Here is a 12,285-nt window from a genome sequence, read left to right on the forward strand (position 1 = left end):
GTTAGTTGCCCACTTGGTATCCTGTACTTTTCCTTTAAAACATATCGCAATGCATAACTATAAAAGTGTCAGTTTGCAAACTGTCCCCTCGCCAAGGGAGCCACAAGCTCCCTGAAGGCAGGCCAGGCTCTGCCGTTTGCTTGTCGCTGGGAAGGCTGGCAGCAGCCAGGCCGTGTGGGAGCGCTCCTGTCTGACTCGACCTTGAAGACAGAGGAGCGCTGACAAGGACGGACGTGAGACAGAAGGACAGGTCGCGATGGTAGAGTCTTGTGCTCCAGAGACTGTGCTCGTGGGCCAGAGCCCCGAGGCGTCCGGCCGGTAGCTCAGAGTTTGCATGGGTCCCACTCTGTTTCTGAGAAGTGTCTCTTTTTGTTACCTCTTCCTTATTCAGTTGTCTTGGACAGCAGCCCTGTGGGTTTTTCAAAAAGGGAACCAGCCTCACGCGGCGGGTTTGGTTCCATTTCCTCCCCAGGCCACCGCAGGCCACCCTTCACCTCTGAGCCTCTGCATCCTGGCCTGTAAACAGGGACAGGCTGCTGACCTCACGGGTTATCAGAAGGCCCGGTGACAGTCCTAGCTCTGCCCCTTTCTGGCTGGGTTACCACTTAGAACCTCAGTTTCCTCATCTCTCAAAAGGGAAGCAGGCAAGACTGAATGATCTCTGAGGCCCCCGTCAGATTGAACCTCTCACGATTCTCTGAGGAAACTCAGAACAGCTCTGTGCTCCTAGCAGCATGGCATTGGCAGGCCAGATATCTTTGCCCACCTGCTCAGAGAGAGGCTCCGCCAGCTGTCACCTGGCTGAGGGGATGTGAGACAGCGGGGAGAGGCCAGCGGCCCCCCTTGGACAAAGTTCAAGGGCAGGTCTGTTTAACCAGCACATAGCCACGGCCAACACTGCTGGCCCTGGGGTTTGAGGGGAGTGGACTTAAGGCCCTAGAGAGGACCAGTCCTGGGGAGGCCTGAAGCCCCTGACCTCGGCCTTTAGGGCAGCTGGCCTCCCAGAGAGCTCGAGAGTCCTGGGGTCCTGAAGAGGGGGAAGGAAATGCCTGGCGGCCTGTTTGCGCATCTTGTTGGTCTGGGGGCCTTGTAAGGGACTCCCCTTAAGGAATCCTGGGGCCTAAATGAGGAGCATCTAAATGAAGTGAAACCCTAAAACAGTTCTTCTTATCTGACCTGCCCCAACTCGGCTTTGTAGCTAACACATATCCTGCCTGACCTGCAGCTTTTGCTGGGCACCTCCCCAAAACACCCCCTCACCAGACTCTTAAACAGCTTTATTGAGATACATTTCCCATATCACAGAATTCATCCACTTAGACTGTACCACTCGGTAGTTTTTGGTGTATTCGCAGAGTTATGCAACTACCGCTGTAATCTAAGTTTAGGATATTTTCATTACCTCATAAAGAAACCTCATGCCCCTTAGCAGTCACTTTGCTTTCCCAAGACCGCCTCTCCCCTTGCATCCACTAAACTACTTTCATACAATGTGTGGGCTTTTGCGAATGGCTTCTTCGCGTAATGTTTTCAAGGTTTGCCCATGGTGTAGCGTGCGTCAGTCCTACGTTGCTTTTTATGGCTGAATAGCATGGCTTCAGAGGATGGGTCTGCCACATTTGGTGTATCCATTTGTCAGTCGATGAGCATTTTGTGGAAGATTTTTGTGTGTATTCGTAAGGGACATTGGTCTGTCGTTTTCTTGCAATGTCGTTTTCTTGTGGTGTCTTAGTTTTGTCATTAGGGGAATACTAGCTGCTCAGGTGTTGGGAACACTTCTATCCTCTTCTGTTTTTTGGAAGAGTTTCTGAACAATTGGTATTAATTGGGAGAATTCACCAGTGAAACTGTCTGGTATTAATTCTTCTTTAAATGATTCAGTGATGACATAAATGATTCAGTCACCAGTGAAACATTTTGGGGAATGTTTAAGCTCTGAATTCGGTCTCTTGTTATAGGCTTATTTATTTAGGTTTTCTGTTTCTTCTTGAGTTTGAATTTGGTAATTCGTCTTGTGAGGAATTTATCTATTTCATCTAAGTGATCTAATTTGTTGGCATGCAGTTTTTCATATGATTCCCTTCTAGTTCTTTTTATTTCCATAAGGATGGCAGCGATGTCCCCTCTTTCATTCCTGATTTTAATAATTTGACTCTTTTTATTTTTTGGTCAGTCTAGCTAAAGTTTGTCAAATGTGGTGAACTTTTCAAAGAATGAGCTTTTGTTTTTATTGATCTTCTCTATTGTTTTTATAGTCTTTATTTATTTCCACTCTGATCTTAATTATTTCCTTCCATCAGTTGATTTGTTCTTTTTCTAGTTTCTTAAGGTGTAGGGTTAGGTAATTGATTTGAGATCTTTCCTCTTTGATAATGTGGGCGTTTACAGCTATAAGTTTCCCTCTAAGCATGCTGCATCCCTTAAGTTTTGATATGTTGTGTTTTCGTTTTCATTCATCTCAAAGTGTTTTTTAAATTTCTGTTTTGATTTCTTCTTTGGTTATTTAGGACTGAGTTAATTTTCCCATGTTTATGAATTCTCCCAATTTCCTTTTCTAATTTCATTCCTCTGTAGTCAGTGACCATCCTTTTGTGTTTTGTTTTATTCGGTCCTTTTAAATGTTTAAGGCTTGCTTTATGATCTCGTATGAGGTTCATCCTGGAAAACGTGCCACGTGCACTTGGGAAGAATGTGTAATCTTCTGTTATTGGGTGGAGTGTACTGTAGATGTCTGTCAGGCCTACCTGGTTCCTTGTGTTGTTCATCTTCTGTTTCCTTGTTGATTTTCTGCCTCATTGTTCCATCCGTTATGGCAAGTGGAATACTGAAGTCTCCAACTATTGTCATTGAATCTCACTTCAATTCTGCCCGTTTTTATTCCATGAATTACAGAGTTCTGTTGTTAGAGGCCTATATGTTTATCATCGTTATATCTTCCTGTTGTTTGACTCTATTATCATTATAAAATGTTCCTCTTTGTCTCCAGTAGCATTTCTGTTTTAAAGTCTATTTTGTGTGATATTTGTTTAGCCGCTCTGGCTCTCTTTTGGGTATTGTTTGTGCAGTATATCTTTTTCCATCCTTTCACTTTCACCCTATTTGTTTTTAAATCTGAATGTGTCTCTTGTAGACAGGATTCAGTTTGTTTTTTAAATCCACTCTGTCAGTCTTTGCCTTTTGTTGGAGTATTTAATTCACTTATGTTTAATGTGATTGCTGATGAGGTAGATTTATGTCAGCCATTTTGCTAATTGTTTTCTATTCGTCTCTTGTCCTTTTTCATTCCTCCCTACTGCCTCCTTTTTGTGTTAAATAGATATCTTCTATCATAGCATTTGATTTCCTTATTACTTATTTATAGTATTTGTTTAGTTACTTTCTTAGTGGTTGTCCTGGGGATTATAATTAGCCTCTTAATTTAAAGTAATCTAGTTCATATTAATACTGTCTTAACTTCAATAGTGTACAGAAACTTCTTTCCAATATAACTGTTCCCTCCCCTTCCTTTGTGCCATTTTTGCCTTACTAATTATGTCTTTATGCATTATAAGCCCATCAACACAGTTTTGTAAGTATTGCTTCATGCAGTATTCTTTTAAATCAGATAGAAGAAAAGAGCTACAAATAATGCATTTATACCGTCTTTTATATTTAACTGTATAGGTACCTTTATCAGTAGATTTGAGTGACCATCTAATGTCTTTTCATTTCTCCCAAAGGACTCTCTTTAGAATTTCTTGTGGTATAGATCGGCTAGGACAAAGAACTGAATTCTCTCAGTATGTGTTTATCTGAGAATGTCTTAATTTCTCCTTTGTTTTTTGAAGGATAGTTTTGCTGGATATAGAATTCTTGGTTGACAGTCTTTTTCTTTCAGCATTTTGAAAATGTCATCCCACTGCCTGTGGCTGCCATGGTTTCTGAGGAAAGTTACCCATTCATTATTTGAGAACCCCTCGTATATGATGAGTCATTTTTCTTTTGCTTCTTTCAAGATTCTCTGTCTTTGGACGGTTTGACTAGGATGTGTCTAGGTGTGAATCTCTGAGTTTATCCTATTTGGAGTTCATTGAGATTCTTGAATTTATAATATTTTCAACAAATTTTGCAAGTTTTCAATCATTATTCCCTCTGATATTCTTTCCACCCCTTTTTCCCCTCTCTCCTCTCCTAGGGCTGCCCTTATGTATATGTGGGCACACTTGATGGTGTCTCACTCAGGTGGCCTCTGAGGCTCTGTTCATTTTTCTTCATTCTTTTTTCCTTTCTGCTCCTCAGACTGGATAATCGCAGTTGACCTATCTTCAAGTTTATTGATTCTTTCTTCTGTCCACTTAGATCTGCTGGTGAGTCCCTATAGTGAATTTTTCATTTCAGTTGTTGCACTTTTAAACTCCAAAATTTCAATTTGGTTCTTTTTACAGTTTCTGTTCCTTTATTTATATTTTCTATTTGTTGAGACATGGTTGTTGTACTTACCTTTAACTCTTTAGACATGGTTTTCTTTGGTTCTTTGAACATATTTATCATAGCTGATCTGAAGCCCTTGCCTAGTAAGTCTAATTCTAGATTAAGACAGTTTCCATTGACTGCTTTTTTCCTGTGTATGGGCCATACGTTGTTTCTCTTTTTGTGTCTTGTCATTTTTTTCTTGAAAAGTGGCCATTGTAGATAATATAATGTGGTGAGTCTGCAAATCAGATTCTCCTTCCCTTTCCAGGTTTTGTTGTTGTTGTTTTTGTTGGAGCTGTTTAGTGACTTTCCTTGACTAAATATGTAAAATCTGTAGTATGCAGTCATTCAAGTCTCCCCTTGGTTAGTTTGGTGGTCAGCTAATGATTTGCCAGAGCTATGATTAGATGCCTTGAACCAATAAGTCTTCTACCCTTTGCTGTGTGTGTGTGTGTGTGTGTGTGTGTGTGTGTGTGTGTGTGAGCACACCTTTAATGCTTAGATAGTTTATAACTCTGCCTTAGTCTTCACTTCCTGCTTGCACAGGGACTCAAAGTCAGCTAGAGGTGAGAGACTGGGGACCTCTTAGGTCCTCCCTGCTCATAGGCACAGATCTACACATGCGCATGCCCTTCTAGATCTCCAGAAATATGTCAGAGCTTTTCAAAGCCCCCAGTGGATTTCTCCCTCCCCAGATCTTCCTTTTGGCCCGCTGTCATTTGCCCCAATTAGGATCACAGCTTTAGGCAGCCGTAATGTTAAAGAATTACCACTGATAGTTTTTGACAAATGCCGTGGAGATTGGGCTTTTCCACAGAATGAGTCAGGTCAAGTGATGACAATGCTCTGTGAATGGGGCTTTTTCAGGAAGCTACAAGACAGGTCACATAGCGACAGTCCTCTGGGGATGGGACTTACTGAGATGCTAATTCATACCAAGGTATGTGAGTGGGTACTAGGTCATCTCTGGTCGAGGTCTTGTCCTTCTTACCTAAACTTTACCTAGACGCTATGTGGTGACTTGGAGGTGAGTTAAGGTGCCTAAGGGCTTGGTCTCAAGGAGGCAGTGTGCAATGTTGGAAGGTCATGAAGCTTGGAGTTGGGCAGACCTGGTTCTGAATTCTGGCTCTGCCACCTACTGTCTGTGCAGCCTTGGGGGCAAGTTACCTCTCTAAGCCGAAGAGGCATACCTTTGTCTGTACACTGGGATACCAACAACCTCACCAGGTTGTGTCAAGAGAAGAATTAAATTGGCCTCTGTAATAAGGTTGCTGGCACACCGAAAAATGCCTAATAATGGAAATGATTATTATTTGGCTTGAAGCTTAGGGTAAGACTCCAAAAAATAATGAGGCCAGTGTTGTTTTGTTGAAATAAAAGCACTTATAACACTCACTATGTGCCAAGCCCTGTCCTAAGCACTTTCTGTATGGGAATTCGTTTAATCCTCACAATAACCCTAAAGTGGATTCTATTTGTCTCATCTTAGAGATGAGGGGACTGAGGCCTAGAGTTTCCACCCAAGGCCACTCAGCACTGGCACTCCCCCCTGGGCTCTTTTGTGCCAGAATGCACACTCCCAACCTACACTCCATGTTTCTTTCGTTTTAATACAACACAACTTAACACCGGGCGTTGTCTTTTCCAACCAGCCATGGAGAACACAACTAAAACCAAAAGCGGCGTATGCCCTTTACTAGTGAAACTTGGGACGGACAGACTGGACTCTCCCTAGTCACATCCAATTTGGAAAGAGTCGAAGGTCAGTCACAAACCAAACTGGCAGCTTCTCCTTTGTGGCTTCGGCCGGGCCAGGTTCCTCTCTGGGGATCAGTCACACACAGGACCTGTCCCCGGTCGGAGTTCCTCTTGGGGTGCGGGGAAGCAGATGCGGCCCCCTGGAGCTGGTGCTGTGCTGAGCGCAGCCCCTCCTTGAACCGGCTCAGAGGGGCTCACAGCCTGAGGGCCAGGAGGGGGCGCTGCGGGTCAGCCACTCCCGCCAGCTCCCCAGGGGCCACCAGGAGCCCGCAGCGCCAGCACAGGAGGGATGTTTAATCGCTTGGCACCCACCTTAACTCACCAGGGCCGTGTAGGAGGAGCCAGCACCCCCATGGGTTCCGTTCCGTCTTCTATGACTCAGTTGGGCCCTGTCACCATCAGTGATGTCACAGTGGCCGCTGCCCACCATGTGACTGTCTCTGCAAGTGCAGAGCATGAGGTGTGGATGGAGAGCTGGGGCGGCGCGCCCAGCGCCTGCTCTCCAGCCTCCCCAAAGGAGGGCCCTAAGTGGCCAGCACTCACCGACCCTCCTGCCCAGGAGGTCTGCAGCCATGGCAGGTATTCAGGTGGCGCTCACCAGAACAGCCAGGATGTTTGTAAAACGCTCAAATATCTCTGTACCAGTTAGCAGATCGTCGCTGCCAGCAGCCTCCCAGGGCCCCGTGGCCTCCTCACTGTCTGGTGCCTGAAGCTCCATGCCTGCCCAGCACAGCCACCTGCGGCTGGGGACGGGCTTATGACCCGCTGCTGTGCTCATGGTCTGGCCGAGCTGTGCTGAGCTTTGCATACCAGCCAGTCTGCATCAGCAACTTCTGGAGGCACAGAGCCCTGAACTGGGGAGTGAGGAGGGAGCTTCGAGACTGGATTGTGTCCACGTCCTCGGTTTTCTCATGAGGCGAGGCGGACGGAGAGAGGCCTGTCCTCTGGTAGGTGGAGGATGCAGATGGGCAGCAGCGTGAATGGCCTTGGAGTCCGGCTGCCCTGGGCTCAAGTCCTGACTCCACTTTGACCTCCTGAGCCCCTGGGCGTGCGCCTGGGCTCTGGCCTCGGTCACACGGTCAGGAAAATGATGTGTCACCGGGCTGCCGCGAGACAGTGTGGGTATGGAGCAGGACGACTTGTGTGGGGTGAGTGCCCCCCAGCCCCAAATGCTGTCCTCCCCTGACAGCCGGGGCTGCGGAGACGCCGACACCTTCTAACTTAGCGGGGCCCCAGCGGCCATGTCCAGGGCCACCTGCCTGCAGATGGGCCACTACCTACCTCGTCCTAGTCCAACCTCGGGAATGAGCAAGCTCTTTCCCAGTGAAGGCCTCTCGGGAGGGTGAAGGAGACCATCCGCCATTCACACTCTGAAGCCCACCTTGCTAATGATCAGTGGTCTGGACCTACAGATGTCACACACGGGCTCGGAGGGGGTGAGCTGAGGGGTCCTCGGAGGCCACCCAGCCCGGCCTTCACATTTTCCAGAAGAGTTTATTTTAAAAGCCCAGAAGAGAGGAGGTGACTTGCCTAAGGCCACACAGCACGGTCTGTGGCCCAGCTGGAACTCCACCCATGGTCCCTTGTCCGGGACCTCCTGTCTCTTGACTCTGGAAGGCTACCTCACTTTGTTCTAGTTTAGTCCACATGAATCGAGGGCAGGTTCTGTGCACAGAGCTGTGCCCGCCACTTACAGAGCTGGTGTCGCCTTCCTTACCCAACCGGTTAATGGGTGGAAGGTTACTCAAGGCATGCGTGAGGGTTCGGGGCTCCATTCTCTCATGCCACCTCTGACAGCTGGATGCCATGCATGAGCCCTGCTCCGAATGTGCTGGAGAAGGTCAGGCCAACTCTATCAAAAATAATCCTTCCTCTGTTGTCCTGAGACATCTCCAAGTACCAGAAGGGACAAAATGGGCTTAGACTTGAGCCTGTCTGCTTTGCCACAGGCCCCAGCCCTCCCTGTCGTCCTGCCTTGTGCGTTTGCATTGACTCCACAGCCCTGATATCTTGGTGGATTCCCAGGGTTGAGAGGGGCTCTTGGTGCCTGACGTGTTTCTCAGCCATAGTCAAGGAACCTTTTATACAGAGAATGCTCTCCTGCCTTAAATAAACGGTCTTTCATTTGGGAAGGAAGAGGAGCTCACATGTGCTGGGCATTTACTGTGCCAAGGGCAGCGCCAGCTGGGCCTCCGATTTCTCCAGCCTCCCCTCGGGGTGGGTACGATAGTGTCAGTTTTAGAGATGAAGACATTGAGTCTCTGAGAGGTAGACCACTCTCCCCCGGCCACCCAGATGTCACCGGTCAAGCGAAGTTTGAACCGAGCTCGGAATGCCTCCCGAATCTGTGTTCTCTTCTCCCGGCTGTCTTTCAAGTCTCAAGAATGGACTCTTCTGGGAAGATCCCAGTTGATAGTCCTTGGCTGCTAGGACTACGGGGCTTTGACGTTTCTCTGGCTACCTAATAAAGTGATTTCTGATGGAAACCTAAGGACGTACTTCCTTCCTGTGCCCCACTCCTCTGGGACCCACAGGACATCATCAGAGCTTGGAAATCCCTGGAAACCGGGGAGGAGCAGGCACCCAAAGGATGTCGCAGCCCCTTCCCTTTATTCAGAGAAACCGGGGACCTGCTCCTTCCCCATAAACTCCTGGGAAGCCACTGACTAGGGCTGGGCGAAGGGAGGGGGGTGAGTCTGGGGGAAATGAGGCCACGGAGCCCCGGAAAAGGCTTGGGTCACCCAGCATCCTGCCCTGTCTCCCCTGTGAGGCCCCATTGTCCTGGCTCCAGCTCCCGGCTGGCCCGCCCTCACCACTGCAGCATTCACAAGCTGGCTCTAAGGCCCATTCTGAGTGAGTTCGCGCTATTTGTAGAATCTTCTTAAAATACCACAACAGTGCCATTCACGGAGCGTCTGCCTGGCAGTCGATGGTGGAGGTCGGAACAAAGCTTCCCTGTGCTCGGCATCCCGTTCTGGCCTCTGCCGGAGGGCGCCCCTCCGCCCCACCGATGGGGGTGCTGGCGCTCGCCCTGTCCTGGGTACTCCAGAGCGAGGCCCCGTGGGGTCCAGCCCAGACTCTGGTCCCCCCACACTGGCCCGGAGCATGCCCTGGGTCAGGCTGGCCAGCAGAGGGAGTGCAGGATGGCGCCCAGCTCTGTAAACGAGATGGTGGCCTCCATGTGGCCGTCCCCATTAGGCACAGGTCTCCATACCCCCACCCTCAGCCCCCCATCAGCAGGCCACACGCAGACTTGCTCAGTCACAGCTGGATGGAAGGACGAGAACAACAAATCAGTAAGGGCTCATCAGGGAGGGACCCGGGAGGATAACACCCATCGTGTCCAGAATCAGAAACTCTGGCATTCTCGTTTCCAGGGACACGGTGTCATCACAGTGGTGTCCTCGCCAAGTGCATTGCTCCGCCCCACTTCAGCAGTCCCCACAGTGCCTTCTCAGGAGCACTTCCTCTTGGGATGTTGATAAGAGTCACATCAGCAAGGTGTTTTGTGGTACCCGGAGGAGCTGAGGGTTTTCTGCTGTTGGACCTTTATCATGCTGATGGCGGGGCTTCCGCCTGGAGCTGCTGGCTGGACAGCGATGCTCTAGCTGGACCTTCCTGTGTCCCCTCCAGGATGAGGGTGTGGCTGGAGCCCCAGGCGATGTGCTCATCTGTTCAAAGGTTTGATGACTTCCCAATTTTTGTCGTCCCCCATTGGCACCTAACCATTGCAGAGAAAATCAGGCGTTCCTCCAAAAGGAGGGAGCTGAGCTGTCCTGCAGCTAAGAGCCTGCGGTGGGCCCTGCTGTGTGACTGGGAATGGCCCTTGGTGCCCCTTGCTGCCTGGGAAGGCTTGGCAGCCAGGGCCCAGCAGCTCCGTCATTGAGCCGCTGTGCCAGCCAGCACTGACGTCCGGTCCCCTAAGGTGGGTTTGTAAACTCCGGCAGGCCCCCGATAAGCCCCTGCTAACAGCTGGTCAGGAAGCACCCTGGGCCACGCCCTGAGCAGTGGCAGGTTGTCATATACAGCCACAGCACGAAGTGTGATCTCTGATGAGGGCCCTGCCCCACAGTGTGGATCTGTCTGGGGCAAGGGCGGGGTGTCCACACCAAGGATGGATCTGGGATTCGCAAAGCACCACCATGTAAAGAGCAACAGCCGCCTCAGCGTGGACAGTGGCCGTCCCAACGTGTGAGCCCTGACAGCTGAACTGGAATCTGAGCATCCTGGGGGAAGGCAGGCCGCCCCAGGGAGTGGGCCCTCTCTGAGACGAGGAGGCCCACATCACTCACCGGCTGCAGGACTTCCGGCAGGGGACTTTGGATTTCTGCGCCTCAGTTTCCCCATCAGTGAAACAGGATCCACGAGGCCTAGGCTGGGGTTCGCTGTGAGGATTAGAGGAGCTGGCCCAGGTCGGCCTTGTTCCTGGCAGCATCCTATCCATAAGTGAGTTACCAGGGAAATGGGAGATTTTGCGGTTTCCATAGCCTGGGGCTCTGAGCTCCCTGAGGACAGCAGTGGCCTGCGTGTCATCCTCCTGTCCTCGGCTCACCCACACATGTGTGGCTGTCCTACAAGGAGGTGGAGGAAGCTGGTGAGAGGTGCTGCTGTACAGAGAGGGTCCTGCACACCAAGGACTCAGAGGAGAGGGAGGCTGACGTCATTGTGGGAATGTCTGAAGGTTGAGTTTGTTGATGCTGTTCGCCCTTTGCCCAAGACACTAATCTTTCAGAATTCTGAGTTTTCGTATCCTCTGTTTCTTCCGTTGCCGTCACCTGTAACTTCATGATGTTGTCACTATGGCTGCCTATATCCACTCTCCCAGTCCTTTTTAACCACCATCCGGGGACCATGGAGCCAGCAAGGCATGCATGTTAGAAATGTGTGTAAAACAAGAGTAAGCGAGCCCTGAGTAAGGTCCTGGGGGGCCAGCTGTGCAGCTCTTAGTGTTTTGAAGCCTGTTTGAGCCTCCCTTTCATTCTTTCACTTGTCCCCAGACTCCGGATGGGTGAGGTTGCCAGTAGGTGATTTCTGGATAAACGAGGTGTTTCTGTAATACCCTAGGCCTGGAGGGACAGGCAGTTACCCTGGGCGTGGTGGTTTTCTGTCCATGCAAGTTGACTCTTCAAGTGAGGAAGGCTAAGGTGATGAAGACCCCAGCAAACAAAGTATTTTCCCAGGTCCACCTTGCAGGCAGGACTGAGGGGCAGGAGGAACAGAGAGGCTGGAGGAGCTGGGGTTTTGCTCCCCAGCCCTACCAGCTCTGTTGAGGGGGAGATCTCTGGACGTCAGAGGGATGAGGCATAAAATCTTGGCTCTGGCCGTCTGGCTGGGAGGGCTTAGGCAGTTTTCTTCTGTAGAAAGTGGAAAGACAGACCTTCCTCAAGGTCTTGATCTAGGCAGCCAGGTTGCATAACTCCAGGAGGGGGTTCACATAAGCTACAATGCGAGTCGGTGCCTCCAGAGGGTGCTATTCATTTAGACTACAGTGAGATTGACTGCCCTGGGATGGGGCAGGCACTTAGACTGCAATGTGAATATCAGCCTCCAGAGGTGCCATTTATTAAAGCTGTAAGGTGAATGGCTGCCTCCAGAGGGTTCCATGCACTTAGATTGTGAAAGTGAATGGCTGCGTCCTGGAGTTGTGCTGGGAAGTGGTGCTGGTTAACAGTGAACATGGTATGCTTCAATCCTGGCACTAGCAAGACTTCTTATTTGTCTGCTTGGCCTCCAGGAGGGAGCCAGCTTGTAAACTAGTGTGTTGTTTTGTTAAGAACCTGAAGAATTTGGGTGAAAAAGAGCATGGGGAGGACGTTAGCTACAGCTCTGAGGTCCCAGCACCTGCTGGGGGTGGGCCACGTTCTTTCGGCTTGACCTCCCTGGAACCCTTGCAAAGAGGAACAGAGCATCAGCGAGAGATCCATGGCATCCCTATGGAATCAAGGAAATTTCTTGTGCCCAACATAGATTTTGTGGCTCAACAAGTGTCCGTGTGACCAGCTAGAGGAGGCAGAAAGGCCCTGGGGCGAGGGGTGAGTGTGTGGCACTGGCTGGGCAGACAGGGGGCGTGGACCC

General features: G+C 49.9%; 1 protein-coding gene across 8 annotated transcripts in view; it reads left to right on the forward strand.

The window, feature by feature from the left end:
* The window catches only part of ARHGAP22 (Rho GTPase activating protein 22), a 188,167-nt gene that overhangs the window by 124,889 nt on the left and 50,993 nt on the right, over positions 1-12,285 (forward strand). For 2 of the 8 annotated variants that reach the window (XM_023648285.2, XM_070265072.1), the window contains exon 1: positions 9,639-9,891. The exons of the other annotated variants lie outside the window; for them this stretch is intronic. The gene's annotated coding sequence lies outside the window, so the exon portion shown is untranslated. Of the gene's footprint in view, positions 1-9,638; positions 9,892-12,285 lie in introns of those variants that run through there. 8 annotated transcript variants of the gene reach the window in all.

Source organism: Equus caballus, chromosome 1 (assembly GCF_041296265.1).
Source record: "Equus caballus isolate H_3958 breed thoroughbred chromosome 1, TB-T2T, whole genome shotgun sequence".
Lineage (NCBI taxonomy): Eukaryota > Metazoa > Chordata > Mammalia > Perissodactyla > Equidae > Equus > Equus caballus.